The 13,693-nt window shown below is 42.0% G+C and overlaps 1 protein-coding gene across 5 annotated transcripts in view; it reads left to right on the plus strand.

Moving 5' to 3' along the window:
- Positions 1-688: 688 nt before the first annotated feature.
- Positions 689-13,693, plus strand: part of RABGAP1L (RAB GTPase activating protein 1 like) — a 425,645-nt gene continuing 412,640 nt past the window's right edge. For 2 of the 5 annotated variants that reach the window (XM_037145558.2, XM_037145559.2), the window contains exons 1-2: positions 689-859; positions 12,821-12,936. The gene's annotated coding sequence lies outside the window, so the exon portion shown is untranslated. The remainder of the gene's footprint in view (positions 860-12,820; positions 12,937-13,693) is intronic. The other 3 variants (XM_037145560.2, XM_037145557.2, XM_037145563.2) reach the window with 2 other exon arrangements.

Raw genomic sequence — 13,693 nt, forward strand, 5'->3', positions numbered from 1 at the left:
CGGATGAGGTTGAGTATTAGGCGCCACAAACTTACAGAAACAAAGTGCTAAGGAAATCGGGAAAATGTACAGGTTCTTTCTGGCTGCAGTATCTAAGAAGGAGGAAGTCCACACAGTTCAAGGCTTAATCAGTACAATATTTGTAGAGGGAAAGAGTTGGATTATTTGATCTCTACCTACTCTGTATGCCTCAATTTATTGCCCCAAAGGATAAGGAGGTGTAAACAAGGGCACCTTTTCTTTTTATACATACCAAGCAGCGCTGAGCGCTCTCCTGTTCACTCCCCGCAGACTATTTCCCTCTTCCCTCTCCCCTGAGCCCCGCCGAACCCACCAACGACAGAGCGTTTCCCAAGCCCACGACACCGTGAAAGAGGCACAGAAAAAGAGTCTGTATTCTTTAAGATGAGGCCCCTGAGGAGGACAGAGCATTGCTGGAAGCAGGGACACCAGCTTTGTAAGGAAGAAAACAGTCGCCCCCAACGCCCCCGTCCGGGTCCCCAGTCTATCAACCGAGACTCCGCTGGTCCCCTAGCCCAGGCACCAGCCCGTCCGCGGCTCGGCCGGGCCGTGCGCGCCGCCGCCCTCAGGAGCGCGCACGCGCGCCGAGGGGCCCTGACGGGCCCTGACGTGCGCGTCCCCGGCGCGCCTCCCCGCTCGGCCCGCCCCTCCCTCGCCTCTTCCTGCCAGCGCCCTCCTCCCCTCCCTCTCCGCTCCCTCCGCCCCGCTCCCTCCGCCCAGCCTGGGCTCTGGCGGCCGCGGAGTGAACGGGACCGGCCCGGCCGCACAGCGCCGGCGGCGGCGGAGACGCGGGCGCCTGGCGGAGTTGTTGCGGCCCTGCCCGCGGCGACGTGAGGAGGTGAGGCGAGGGCGGCCTGCTGGGGCGGGCGGGCGGCCGGCCGGGAGCGGCGTGCCGGGCGGGGGTGTTGGCGCCCGGGCAGAGCCGGGGGAGGAGGGTCGCGGAGGGGGCCGGGCCGGGACGCGGCGCGAGAGGACCGCGGGAGGAGGGCATGGGGCGCGCTCGGGACTGTCGAACGCCGCCCTGACCCCGAGGTTCTCCCGGGTGGCGGCGCCTCGCGGCCCGGGCGGCGGGGTCGGCGCCCCTCACCTGGGGGCGGCGTGGCGACGGGGGCGCTCGGCCCGAGCCGTGCCCTCCTGACATCGCCGCCGCCCCCGCCGTGGCCGCTGCCGGGGTCGCAGCCCCAGCACCCCCGCGTCCGGTGGTTCGGGTGTGTGCTCGCCGGCACTCGGGGTTCCGTTCGGGACCGGGTCTCGCCCTCGCACTCCCCCTGTCCCCGCCCGCACTTCGCCCGGCTCCGGCGGTGGATGCTTGTGGTTTTGCAGTCTGGGATGGGCTGCGTCCCGGGCAGATCCCTACCTGCAAGGAATGCCCGGTTCGAAGTTGACCTCCTGGCCTCGGCAGCCCCCGTCCAGATTGTGGGTGCTGAGTCCCGATGGCTGAGTCAAAGTTTCTGAGGCGGGTTGATACTTCGCACCGGTCGCCCGCGGCGCAGGGCTGGGCGGCAGTGTGTCAGCGGGAGGGGGCCCCGGCCAGGCCAACGAGGGGCACCCGGGCTGCTGCTGCCAGGGCGGTGCTCCCGGTGCTGGTGTGTGCCCCTTGTGCCTCTCAGATAGTCTCATCTCAGAAAACGTACCAAAATTGAGGTGGTCAGTGGTGTAACGTGAAGGGAACCGCCTGCCTCATCATGCACACCAATGGTAGGGAGAACTTTTGCTCGCTTGACAGATTTCAGCGCTGAGTGTTTGGAAACTGATTTCCAGGCCTGGGTGTTCAGTGCACCTAAATTTTCTTGTACCTGGTGGGAGGTACGTGGTTGTTTGTTACAATTCTAAAAACACAGCTTCGTGAAAACTTTCTGACTTTTCTCGTTCTCGTGGTTATGTTGGGTTTCTGCTGCATTTCTGTAGGTACCCAGTGCTATGACATCAGAAGATACAAACTTGAAGTTTGCTTGTGGTCAAATAGGCATTGGATTTTGAACATGGAAAATATTGGCTCGCAAGTTTGCCAGCCCTGAAGAACTGGCCTGTGAGTCAGTTGCTCAACTGAGTGTCCCCTATGAAACTGATGATGAAATTGCAAAGGAGAAAGACACGATGAATTTCACGTATATGTTACCGTCAAATTGTATTGGATGCTCGCCTGCTTGGGGAGTTGGTTGAGACGCCAAGTTAGACTGGTGTCCGTATTAAATCAGTTCAAAAATGTGCTCGTATATTATCTGTAAATAAGCCAGGGGGGAGAATTGGATGTAGTTGGGCAGTGGCTGTAAGTGAACATATTGTATAACCTATTTTGTGTTCTAGAAAGCTGGAAACAGGTAGGGGGTCCCAGCACCATTCACACATGCAGTGAATACACCAACCAACCTAAAAACATGTGACTATACACAGGGACAAGAACTAAGGGGGGTGGAAATGGGAGGGAGGTGGGGAGCATGGGTGGGGTGGGCTGGGATGGGAGAAATAGACAGAAAACTGTACTTGAAAAATAACTAAGTGAAATAAAAATAACATGTGACTATAAATTTATGATGTTTTTTTGGCGCCTGAGTTACTTGATGCCAATTCTTATGAATTATAACTGTGGTAGTCTGAGAATTTTTATTCCTCTGCTGCTTGTTTCTTGATTCATATAATTTTCTTTTCACTCTAAAAGTTATTATGTTTTTTTTAAATTTGAATGGCAGAATTTTATTAGGCATATGAAACAGGAGTTTTCATGTTTATCAGCCCACTAATTCTAAATTTATGGCTTCTGAAAGCTTGTGCTTAATTTTTTTTGCCTTAACGCATATTTAAACTCGATTAATTACTGTCTGTTTATTTGAACTCAGATGATACAGCATTTCTCTCTTTGGAGTAGTCAAAAGAAGGAATTTGGTTGTGCCAAGTAAAAAATAGTATGAGTGGGAGATAGCCAAGCTTCTAGAGATTAATTTTGAGAGAGTAAAGCAAAAATTTCTTGTATTGAGGGTCTGCATTTTAGCCTACCAGTGTCTTGAACTTTTGTGGGAATGATTATGGCTGGAGAAGAGGGTGTTTGGAGAATGAAGTAGTTATTGTAGCCTATGGGGTTCCCAGGCTCAGCACTTTTTCATTATCTCCCACAAGTTTTAATGAATTGCTACATGTGTGTAGCTCATTCCTTATATAAATGTGTCAGGTTCTGGGTCTGGGGATGACTAGCAGCCCAAGGCTGACCAAGCCCCTGGCTGTGAAGACACCTCAGAATTCTCATAGACATTTTTGTGAGCACTTGAAGTGCTCCATGGGGATGGAGAACGGAGGCAGAGAAAGTACAGACTCAAGCTTGAGTTATGGTAGAACATACTCAATGTTTAAGGAGAGGTTTAGTATTCTGAGCACGGAGACTTGATTTGACTCTTGGCTTTTCAGAGTGGGGAATAATTTTCACTTTGTGGTCAGTGGACCCCAATGAGGAAGAGTTAATGGAATTAAGCAGAACTTGTATCTCAGCATTCTCCTTTTCACACTTCATTTACTTTCATATTGTACTCATTTAGCAGGTGGGATGTCAAAATTGTTTGGTTATAGCAAGTTTGTGCTCATGCTGACTCCTTTTTGACATTTTGGGGGGATTTTTTGGTGTAAATTTTGGGGATTTTTTCTGGGAAACTTCTAGGCATATATTCAGTTGATTTGGAGTTAGAGTTGGGTTAAGATTAGTATATTTGAAATTCTGCAATGTCTTGTTTTCTAAATAGCCTTAAAATAGAAAACACAATTCTTTATCAACACTGATGGAAAATCTGGTTACAGATTGTGTTGTTGTGATAGACATAGTACAGCCAAAAATATATTCAGGAAACTTCCCCTCTCTTTTCCCAGTTTAGTAAGCTTAAATAAGATGAAAATAAGAAAGAATTTTTTTTGAATAAAAAACTGAATATAAAGTCTAACAACTGTTTGCTGTGGTGTTTTTTCCATTGCCTATTCTAAATTCAAGAAGTACCACATGTTTCTAGTCCATGGCAAAAACTTAATTCCAGCAGGGAATTCTCAGTATTGGAGGTCTCACGGAGGGATGCAAGCTGGGGAATTTGGCTGGGAGATGCCAGGTATGGAAACTTACCTTTTTACAGTATTGGTGTTCTCTATACCCAGGTCCTCAGAGGGGTGGAGTCATGGTACAGATATCACAACACATGGATTTTTTTTCATACTGTAGATTGCCTCTTCCTTTTCTCCTCTTCTCCCAATCCTTTGCTAAATGAGCCATTGCTACTTGTGGGGATATGTTGTACCCCTCAAGTGTGTGGGGCTGAACGACCACTGAGAACCTTGGTCCTTTGCTGATACCTCCTAAGCCATATTGCTACTCCCTGTAATTTACCTCTGGTGATACCAGTAGGCATTTGTTACTGTCATTTTTGCTGAGAAATACAAATTGTGGTTGTGAAGAGATTATATATGTAACCAAGAGTAAAATTTATGGCATTGTGTAGTACCTGTGGGAGAGACTAGGTGATTGTTTAGCTGAACAGTTATTAAATTGGTTTGACTGTGACACAGTAAGAAATACATGTACCCTGATTCAGCACAGGCACACGAAGTTTAAAGAAAAAGTTTGGGGAGACAATACTTAGTCTTTTCAGGACCTTGCTAGAGCTGGCTCATCATAGTGGTTTGCAAGACAAATGTATGCATTTCCCTTCTCACTTAGCTCCACGTACAGTGACATCATGGTGGTAGCTGGAAATCGGCCACAGTGGCAGTATTCACATGGGGGGATCAGCAAGTGGTACGATTCAGGGATTTCCCCACTCTGGATAGCCAGTGTTAAACACTACGCTGCCTGCTGCACGCTTTGAGACTTCCTATGTCATTTTATTTTTTAAAAACCTGGGTTTTGACCTCCAAATTGGTTTTATGGCCTACAGCTCACAGTGGTTTAGTCCACCTCTTCCCTTCGCAGGTGTACATACTAAAATACTGAAGTTCAAGGTCATATAGGTAGTTATTAGCAAAGCCAGGTCTCTGGACTCCTGACCTGGAGTTGTTATACTGGACTTCTCTCTTAACCCAAGCTGTTCATATAGCTCAGTTGGACGGTCTCACATGTGCAAGACATTGTGTTAAGCTCTTGGAGTAGAGATACGTGAGGTATGAACTTTGACCTTGAGGCCTTTGTGTTCAAGTGGGGGATTAAATATGGAAGCAAAGATAATGTAAGGGAGAAAGTAAAATGTGGTAAAGAAATAATTGATAAGTTACTACAAGAATTTAGAGAGAGGAGGGAGAGATTACTTTTAGTTGAAGGATAAGGCAAAAGGAGACTTTTAAGCCATGCTTTGGAGAATGAGTAGGATTTGGACATGTTGAAATAAACATAGAGGGAATGGCCTTTCTGGGCCAGGGCCATCAAAGTCATAGAGGGAAAAAGCTAGGCAAGAAAGAGTCAGCACCAGATGGTGAAGAGCCTTGAATGCCAGTTTTCCTTTCTGCTTTTCAGTTTCTCTCTCATTTCTGTTTCTGGAGACACCAGTACTTCTTCACATTAAATACATTTATAGGCTGTGCTCCTGGGTAGAATATGACCCAGAGAGCACTTAGGTATCTATCCTTAGAGTAAAAGCTGAAGGGAAAAGTATGTGTCCGGAAAACAACCTTAAGCCTACCAATCCTAAAACTATTGCAGAGGGGAAAATATTTTCTCTAAGGAGATACCATTATTTTTTTGTTTTGCCAAATAGCCTCAAATTGGCTATAGAAGAGCAGGAAGCAGTTCTGAAAGTCTTTTCGAAACATCCTCTAAAGCATGATTTCTCAATGGCTTGGTCTTGATTTTTGGAGGCAGGTCTGGTTCATGCAGAAAGGCCGTTCATACAGGTCCACAGCTGAGCTGACGAGCTCTCAGAATTTAGGGCAGCAGGCTGGGGTTTCACATCACAGCCAGCTGTGCAGGTTGATAGGTTTTTTTCCCTCGAAGAAGTTACTTGGATTTCAGCAATTATGTGTGTGATGGCCTGCGTGACTGAGGATGTTTTGAAGTCCAGATGGAGCTTGCCTCATTCCACAGTGGCATTAGGTGCCCAGAAATGAAGATAAATGACAATAAGTTGTGTCTGTTAATCAAATTGATGCACTGGTGGCAGTTCCCAAGGTTTTCTATCTGGTGATGATTTCACACTTACTGTTTCTAATGAAAATGACGCACAGTCAGATTGGAGAAGCTTTGCTTCTCTTTGACCCACTAGTTCTGTAAAGGTAAAAGCCCTTTTAGACTGTTGTCCAGGTAACAACACACACAGAAACGGTTGGAAGTGTGTGGAAAATTTTGGTAATCTTGGTAATAAAGTTGCTATAATAAATAGCTGTTTGGTTGGTAAAAGAAAGCTGGGCGACTTCTGAATGGTTGGCAAAGAATTTGCCGGATGAGCTTTGGTTCCAAGATGTGTATGACTTGTGACTTGGCCATACTGTGTTCATTTATTTAAGCTACTGGTATGTAAAGTATCAACATATATATTGTCCTGTCACTTAAAGAGGTTTCAGCAGAACTGCCCCACGAGATAGCACAGCCTGGTACATGGTAAAGGCTCAGATGCAGCTTCCTGATACCTCATACCAGTTGAATGGACTGGCTAATCATGTCAGCACAGAGGTTTTTGAAAAAAAAATTTATTGTGTGTGTGTTTGGAGATGTGTTAGGCTTTATGAATTGAGTTTATTAGAATCCTTCCAAATTTTCTACCATCTTTTTTTTGTGTGATACAAAATGTGATGTTGATGTATACAGCCTAAACTATGCATACATTTTCTGAAGATACATATGTGTATATTTGCATGCACACACACACACACACACACACACACACACACACTCACAGACAACCCTACCCATAGTTGTTGAAATTTTTGGTGAAAATATAATTTATCTGGCAAATGTCTAAAAACAAGTGTCTAGCTCTGTGAAGGCTATCACGTGATCAGTCACAAATATGTCAGTAATGCAAACCCAAAGGGATTTTTTGTGGGTGACCAATTTCCAAGAAAGGGGTACACATTAAAAGGCAAGTGCAGCATTTATTCATGTGCCAGGGAGGGACTTCGCAGGCTCTGCCCTCCCCATGTAACGCTCTCAGATTCTCCCCCCATTACAGCAGTAATCAGAATCGGAGGACTTTAAAATCAGACTTTCCCTGCGCTGGCTGGCGTAGCTCAGTGGATTGAGCATGGGCTGCGAACCAAAGTGCCACTGGTTCAGTTCCCAGTCAGGGCACATGCCTGGGTTGCAGGCCAAGTCCCCACTTGGGAGCACACAAGAGGCAGCCACACATTGATGTTCCTCTCCTTCCCTTCCTCTTTCTCCAGATATAAATAAAAAATAAAATCTTAAAAAAAAAAAACAGACTTTCCCTACAGAGGATGCAAATAATGAACACTATTTTTAAGGAAAATGCAAACCCATGGTTTTCCGTTTTTAAGTTTTTAGAGACGTGAAGCACTAGTTTTGGGATGTATTTGTCATCTTGAGGCCCTCTGTTAAGAGCATTATGTAAATGCAGGTGGTTGTTGAAGTGGTGATTAAGTATGTCCTCCAGTAGTTTGTTTCTCTGTAGTAAATTTATCTCGGTATGACACTTTGAATAGATTATACTTTAGTGAAAAGTCAGCCATTAAAGGGGCTTTATGCATATTGCCAACAATATGGTTTATTAGGTTGTTTTAGAGTAATGTTATTTCAGTAGCTGTTTGCTGTTGTATCTCATTCACTTATTATTTCCACAAACCTCTTTTGTCTCGACTGTATTTTTTCATTTTAAATCTTTGTCTCATATCTGGCCTGCTGTTAATAGCCATGTTTGGACTGATGTTTTGATTTGCCTTCGTTCTAGTCTTTTCGTGTTACACAGATGTATCACTGCCTATCAAGTTGGTACTGAATTGTAATTTAGTTAGTATCTTCTTTCCTCCATCCATTTTCCCCCCTCTGTAGTCTAGAACCAACTGTAACACTAACGCAAGCTTCCTGGTAGTTAATGGGAAAATGAAATTAAGTATTACAGTTCAAATCCTAGGATCACTTATATACCAAGACTAGTAAACCTATAAAAATTTTATGCAAGAGTTATGCAGCTTAATGAGTCTTGGCCTCTAGGGTCTTTTTTTTCCTTTTTAAATTCTGGCCTGAATTTTATATTTCTTGTCACCATTGTCAATTTTGATAGATGAAACAGGTTTCTCCTGTTGCACTTGGTTTCATAAACAATAAAAATAGCAGTCTCCTCCATTCGAAGATATCAGAAAGTTTTTAAAAGATAATATAGTAACAGTAGGTTAGGGAAGCCAGTTTGTTTAGCAATGAATGATATTTCCTATTTTGCTTATAGATCTCGTGTTTGCCTGTGAATCATAGTGGAACTTTATTATGTTTCACTGAGAATTCACCTTTCTAAGAAGACTTCAGCAATTTTGTGCTTTTGAGACTTTCATTTGGAAGAGGATTACAATAGTACATTTTAGAAACTTTGGCCACAGGGTGATTGGGGGCGAGGTATGTAGGAAGAAAAATAGTCGTGAAGCCGCAAATCACTAGGGACATTTCTGGTTTCGTGGAAGACAGTGGAGGTAGAGTTGAAGACCTTACTGATCTGGTGCTGCTGTGAGGTTCAGAGAGAATAAGGGACTTGCCACAGTTTTTTCTTTTTGAATAATAATAATAAACAACATTCACTGAGCATTTATATGGGTTAGTTATCAGATAATGTGCGTTATCTAGTCAATCTTCACAATAACTGTATGAGGTAGGTGCTGTTATGATAGTTCCAGTTTACAGATGAGGAGACAGGCTTGAAGAAGTTCAGTCAGTTGCTTAAGGTCACATAGCTCTTAAGAGGCAGGTCTCCTTTGCTCCTAAATCTGTCTATAGTAACTCCCAACTCCTCTCTATTGATGATTCTTTTTAAAAGTATTTTATTTATTTATTTTTAGAGAGAGGGGAAGGGAAAGAGAAAGAATGGGAGAGAAACATCAATGTGTGGCTGCCTCTCATGTGTCCCCCACCAGGGACCTGGCCCACAACCCAGGCATGCGCCCTGACTGACCTGGAACTGAATCAGCGACCCTTTGCTTCACAGGCCTGTTCTCAATCCACTGAGCTACAACAGCCAGGGCTGTATTGATGATTCTTTACATGGGGATGGTGATACTTGCCTTGCCTGTTTCATAGGTTGTTGATGAGGATAAAAAAGGTTAGGTTTACAAAAGAATAGCTATAAGTGTGCCTGGTGTTTTCATTTTATTGGATAGTTTATTTTATTTTAAATTTATTTTTAGAGACAGGGAGGGAGGGAGAAAGAGAGGGAAACACTGAAGTGAGAGAGAAATATCTATCAGTTTCCTCTCCTGTGAGCCCTGACTTGGAATCAAACCCTAACTGGAATTGAACCGGCAGCCTTTCTCTTTGTGGGATGATGCCCAAGCAACTAAGCAACACCAGTCAGGGCTCACTGAATAGTTTTGGAGAAGCCAAAGGAATCTTTGAACTAGATAAGCATATATTACTTTGTAATCACTAATGACATAAAAGAAGTCAAACATGACTATTTGAAAGGCTATCATCTGCAAAGTAGAGACACATTTTGTGTGGGTCCAGAGGATCCTTGAGTGAAGGACAAAGGGAGGCAGAAAGGTAGTGATCTATTGATTACAAGTGGGTTGGAAGATTTCTGGCCACCTGAATTCTTTCTACAGTGAGGAGTGTATGTAAATAACATTAGGTGATCTCTGAGATCCTTCCAACATTAAGAATATATGAGTTTTCATAATAGGTGACTTTTCTTCTATTCCGATACCTTAGAATAGGGTGATGGACCCAAAATAGCATTTTCTTTAGTTGGGATTATCAACAGGCACCATTCATTGTCAGGTTTTTTGCATGTAGATTGAACAAATGTGGGAAAAATGTAGTTACATATTTTTGCTTTTCTCCCCTAATAGATAAAGATGCTTTTGAAAGTATGGTGGGTAAAACAGCTTAAAATAGTAGATTGACACATGCTTGTTCATAATACTTTTCTTATGAATTTTCCTTAAATTTAGATTTCCTGAGTGTGTACTTTCAGGAGAAAGTTAATATTAGTATGGGTGTAAAAGGTCATTTTTATTGTATGGAGCATTATAGCTTTAGGCTGCTTTATACAGTTGGTTTCATTCACAGCAATGTGTCAGAGATCTATTGATTGGTTGTCTCTTGCACACCCCCAACTGGGGACCTGGCCCACAAACCAGGCACGTGCCCTGACTAAGAATCAAACCTGCGACCTCTGGGTTCACAGGCTGCTCCTGGTGCTCAGTCCACTGAGCCATACCAGCCAGGGCTCAGTCATACTTTTTAAGTGAGTTTGTAAATTATGTTAGAATTGAATTATATCTGTCTCTCTATCAATAAGCTTATTAAATGAAATCTTTTAAAATGAATAACTAGTATATAAAAATGTAGTCTTTGAGCAAGATGGTAGCAAATTATTTGTTCTGCAAATTGGACTACCAGCCTGAAAAACTTTCTCCAGCCCTTACACGTGTTATGATGGCAGTGGTTTCATTAGGTGGAAAGAGTGTAGTTTCTTTTTTTGGACTTGCTGCTTTCTGATCTTATTTACTTGTGTTGTTGGCTGTGCCTCTTATTGCCATGATCTTGGCCTTTTTTGAAGGGATTGTTATTGATCTACTTGTTGGGGAGGAAAGGACCTTGAAACTGAGAGGGTTACTAGCTCTGTGACCTTACTTAAGTAATCTCACTTTTGGGTTTATATATGTCTGTAAAATGAAAGTACCAATTTTTTCAGACCATAAGATGCACCCAGGCTTTAGAGGAAGAAAATAGGAAAAATTTTTTGAGGCAAAAAATGTGGTCAAATATTTAATAATGTAAATGACATAGGCTACCGCCATCCCCCCACCCCCAGCAAGCCAGCTAAGCTACATTTGGACTATAAGATGCACCCCCATTTCCTCCCAAATTTAGAGGGGGAAGTGCATCTTATAGTCTGAAAAACATGGTAATAATTTCTCAAGGCTGAAATTTAAGAATTAAAATGGGTGTGTGGGACATAGAAGGTGCTCCATACATGGTTGGTGTTCTCAGCTCTGTTACCGAGCCAGAATACTCAGTATTACTTATTTATTAGTGACTTTAATTGGCAGCAGCAAACCAAGAAATAGGGTGGGGGAGAATTGGATGACGTGGGAAATGATGGCAGAGAACCAGTGCTCTCCACCTCAAATGAAAGGCGCGGATGGGGAGGGCCTGTCGCTGTAAGTGAAGGCTTACAGGTGGAACCAGATTGGGTCAGATGTGGCATAGCATCCACATGCTGGCTTAGAACCTGACGAACCAGATGGATGGTGGTTTTTTTTTTTAGTTATTACAATACTAAACTACTCACTGGATAAGAGAATAATTTTTTTCATTGAACTGAGTCCAATTCATTCAAGGCTTGTGGTCTGTTGAATTGTGATAATGTGTTGAGATCTCTATTGCTGCTCTTGCTGGTGGGATCTGCCATTTTATTACGTGTCTGCTGTTTTGTGAGGCACTGTGCTGGGTGCTGTGGAGGAATGTAAAGATGGCTAAGAAATAAACCGAGTGTTTCAGGAACTTGACTGTAGTAGGGAAAGTAATATACACATGTCTTAAAAATAACTGATTTTTAAAAAGAGCAGAATTATTGATTGAAACAAACTTAGTCTCTGAGCCCAATATCCCTACTATCATTTGTTTAAAGATAGTTTTGCTGGGAAAAAATCTTAGGCTATGGTATGTGCTGGTGTGAAAAATTAATAGAAAAGTTGGAAACTGAAGGTTTTGACTAATGTTAATCTTCCATCTTATTTGAAAATATTAGAATTATCTTGTCATAATTCCTTCACTAATAACTTCTAAGGATTTATTATCTATAAATCTTAAAGTGTCAATTTTGATACTTTGATACTTTTGAATGTGATTCATGGAAAAGTTGGTTAATTATTCTATATATCATTCCAAAGTAGATTAAGTTAAATCGTCATGATTTAGATATTTTCCTATGACAGTATTTTATCTTAGTTTGTGTACCACTTGAAAAAATCTATTGCCATATCATTACTAAATTTATAATATCTTTTAAACAAATGTAAAAGCTGTAGCTTGATTAATACTTTTATATATGAGAATTTCTAATCAGAAAGCTTTCTGCTAAGATTTTTTTGTTGCTTACTTGTTATTCAGATCTGAGCTTTCTTCATTTTTTCTGAATTTTTTCCAAGCCATCCAATCTGAAGTGGTCCCTCAGTCCTTCCTCTAGGCTTACTGTGCCACCTTGTTTGCTTATTTGCTTCCTTCCTTCCTCCCTTTTTTCTTCCCTCCTTCCCTTCCTTCCCTCCCTCCCTCCTTCCCTGCTTTCCTCTCTCCCAGGTGCTGGTAAGCTCCTTGAGAGCAAGGAATTAAACTTTTCTTCACTTTTGTTATCTCTAGTGCTTTGAATAAAGCACTCAAAACTATGTTAATTACAGAATGAGGCAGAAATTATTGCCCCTAATTAACTTCAAGTCTTTCTGGAAAAAAATTAATTCACTATATATTATCCCTTGGTTTATTCCTTTGCAAAATGGGTGAGGGGATGGAAGACAAAAGAGATTGAATTAGGTTATCTTGAAAATCCCTGTCATTTAAAGACCTCAGTGTGAGCTTTGAGTTCTGTTCAAACAATGATGATGAATATGTGCTTGGCTACTTAATTAGTTTCTTACTCTGTCTTCTCTGGAAACCAGTTGTGCATATTTATATTTGCAGAGTTACTGACATCATTGGAGAGTCAGCTGTGATTACAGAATCAAGTTTCTTGGTGTGCCTAGATTATTGAAGAGCTTAGATCTGCAACTGGATTTCTGTTCTGATGACCAGATTAAGTAAGATAAATTTCTTTGACATATCCAGGTATTGGATTGAATTGATCTTTTTGGCATTTACTCTAAATATCAGGAAATTGAATTGTATCAGCTTTTAAATTATTTTTAATTATGAGTGTTATGATTTATATGAAATAAAACTTGAGATAATATTCATATAAGTAAAATGAGAGTTTATATAAAAAGTAATGTTTGTAGTAATTCCTGAAAGGCAGTGGGAATTGTAGATATAAACTATGTTTTTTGTTTGGCCCATGTGACTAGAATTTTAGACAGTTGGCCCTTTCTTTCTTCACTTGAGAACTTCATTATTGTAATGAACAAAAACATTTTTTTCTTTAACATTAAATCTATTGGGGTGACATTGGCTGATAGGTCCACGTAGATTTCAATTGTACATTTCTGTGCTACACGATCTGTATGTTGCATTGTGTACCCACCACCAAAGTCAGATCACCTTCTGTCACTATATATTTGGCCCCTAAAAAACATTCTGAATGGATAAAGGAAATAAGCAGACAGTTGGTAGCAGAGGAAATATAGCCTATAAGCAACTCATAGAAGAATGTGAGATCTCATCGGTATTCAAAACAATATTTTTAAAGCAAAATGAAATAGATTTTTGTATCTGTTTCAAAATTTTTGAAAATAGTAAGATGTGATACTGGTTAGATTTTAGCAAGGCAGGCATGTATAAATATTGCTAGTGAATTGTAATTTGGCAGTATATATTTTGAATTGTTAGACTGTTTATAAC

The sequence above is a fragment of the Artibeus jamaicensis genome, unplaced genomic scaffold (assembly GCF_021234435.1).
Source record: "Artibeus jamaicensis isolate MK-2021 breed Jamaican fruit bat unplaced genomic scaffold, CSHL_Jam_final contig_327, whole genome shotgun sequence".
In the NCBI taxonomy this organism is placed as follows: domain Eukaryota; kingdom Metazoa; phylum Chordata; class Mammalia; order Chiroptera; family Phyllostomidae; genus Artibeus; species Artibeus jamaicensis.